We start from the raw sequence: 2,500 nt of genomic DNA on the forward strand, positions 1-2,500 counted from the left end.
CCTCCACGACTGGCGGATTGGTGAGGATGATACACACCCACCAAATATGCTCGACTGGGTAATGTGACCTATGAATACTAATATGGTTACTGTCAGAAGATTTTATTCAAATGAAGGGTCATCACAGACTATAGTCATTGAGGTATCGATATACGGCGAATGAGAAGAAACTGAGCAGAAACCAGACAACGTATTATCCTGAATAGAAAGGAGATAAACAACGGAAAATAATAACACTGGCACAGCGGTGAAGGTGTACACATATGCACACACGTACACACACGCACACACACGCGCACACACACACACACACACACACACACACACACACACACACACACACACACACACACACACACACACACACACACACACACACACACACACACACACACACACACACACACACACACACACACACACACACACACACACACACACACACACACACACACACACATACACGCACACACAGCAGAGCATAAGGATTTCCAAACCCATCCTCTATCGAGCAATGACACTTCCTAACTTCTTTTCAAGCTGCCCAACATATAATTTTATTCAGCGACAAGAAGACAGTCAAAGATAAACCACAGTATGTACATGTACATGTATATGTATGTGTATAGTAGCAGTCTTTCACAGAAGTATGTGAAAATTAATTTGCAGAAAAAAAACACTGGTGAATGAGAAATACATACCTAAAGATGTCTTAAATAGATGAAAACGTTCGGACTACATTTCTCATTTACCAGTGTTTTTTCTGTATGTATATAAATGTATATGTATATGCATACGTATATATATATATGTATATATGTACATGTGTATGTGTATACCACAGTGCAGGAACTACTTCGAGGCTTCCACAGACGTTCTGCTCATGATTGTGGACACGCTCGCAATGATAATGATAAAAGAACTCGACACGTTCTCAAGGTCCCCGAGGGCAAGACGGGCTGGCAAAGCCTCCCCGAGGCCACCAGACGGGGTAGGGGGAGGGGAAATAGGAGGGAAGGGAATTGAGAGAGGGAAAAGGTGAGAGAGAGGAGGATGAGTGGAAGGAGAAGGGGAAGAGGGAAGAGGAAAGGGGAAAGGTAGAGGAAGAGGGAAGAGGGTGTGGAAGGAGAAAAGGTAGGATAGGGGGAGAAGGGAGAGAGAAAGGAGAGGGAAGGGGGAAGAGAAGAAGGGAGAGAGAAAGGAAGGTAAAGATAGAAGGGGAGGGGGGAAAGGAAAAGGAATGGGGAAAAGAAGAAGAGGAAGGACTTGGAAGAGGTAGAGGGAGAAGGAAAAGGAAAGGGAAACGGAGAGGGAAGAGGGAAAAGAAAAGAGAAGAGGGAAGGGAAAGAGGGAGAAAAGGAAGAGGCAGGAGGACTGAATGGTGAGGGATGAGAGAGGTAGAAGTGGGGAATAAGGAAGAAGGAAGGGATGGATAGATGGATGGGCGGATGGTGGATAGATGGATGGATAGAAGGAGGGAGGGATGGAGAAAGAGAAGGAGAGAGGGAGGGTTAGAGGGAGAGGGAGATAAATAGAATTGAAGTGGAAAGCGTGGAATAACATACATTTACGGGGTAGAAGAAAACCATACTAAGTAAAAGCACAACCGAAATTGTTGTTGTTATTAAGGATTATCGTTTACCTGCGTTTTTATTCTTACGAACAAAGTTGGGAAACTATGGAGAGGTAGGTCCCACACATTCATTAATCAATAACGTCACCCAAACCTGATCCAAATATATTTTGTGTTATTATCCCAGGAACACATCTCTATTGATAAAGATAACTTCTATTATGAGTGTCCTCGATATACACTGTATATTGAGGTACAAGAAACGTCTGATTAATTCTGAAACATCAGTACTAAATAATGAAATACAAGAATGAGAGTCATATTGTATCGATCACAACCGAGCATGACACGACACGCGCGGGAGTGTTCATAAGGATAGAAGCGCTGGTAAAATATAGTCCATAATATGATTCATAGTACGAGAGTCACCTGATAGAGACCATCCATTGTGTGAGTTCTTGTATCATATATCACATAGGCGTGTCTCGTGTAGCCTATATCACTTAGGTGAAGAAAGATACAGTACTCTATGATATTACAATGAATGTCCAAACATCTCTAGTAACCCTCATCCCAGATACATAGATACAATGTTTCCAGTGTTGTTGTGTTTCTCGCGTGTCTGTCAACTACACTGATAAAAAAATCTATGTAACCTGTAAACAATGTTAGAGTGGAGATGAGCCAATGGATGGAGAAATAGAGAGATTTGGGATACCAGGTAAGAACTATAGTGGAGAGATGATGTTGGAGATGTGTTTAGAAAGGCAGTTGATGATAGCGAGAAAATGGAAAAAAGTCAAACATAAGTATACGTGGAAAAGGGTGGTGGTGGGAAAGGTGGTTGACAGAGCACTGTTGGACTATGTAGTGATACTCAAAGGGAGGATTGGAAAAGTCCTGGATTTTTGTGTTCTCCCAAGACAA

General features: G+C 42.4%; 1 protein-coding gene across 1 annotated transcript in view; it reads right to left on the minus strand.

Annotated features, from left to right (window-relative positions):
• The window catches only part of LOC143035573 (uncharacterized), a 208,795-nt gene that overhangs the window by 17,326 nt on the left and 188,969 nt on the right, over window positions 1-2,500 (minus strand). The gene's annotated exons all lie outside the window — the stretch shown is intronic.

This window comes from Oratosquilla oratoria, chromosome 19 (genome assembly GCF_046742065.1).
Source record: "Oratosquilla oratoria isolate Oo_2021 chromosome 19, ASM4674206v1, whole genome shotgun sequence".
Taxonomy (NCBI): domain Eukaryota; kingdom Metazoa; phylum Arthropoda; class Malacostraca; order Stomatopoda; family Squillidae; genus Oratosquilla; species Oratosquilla oratoria.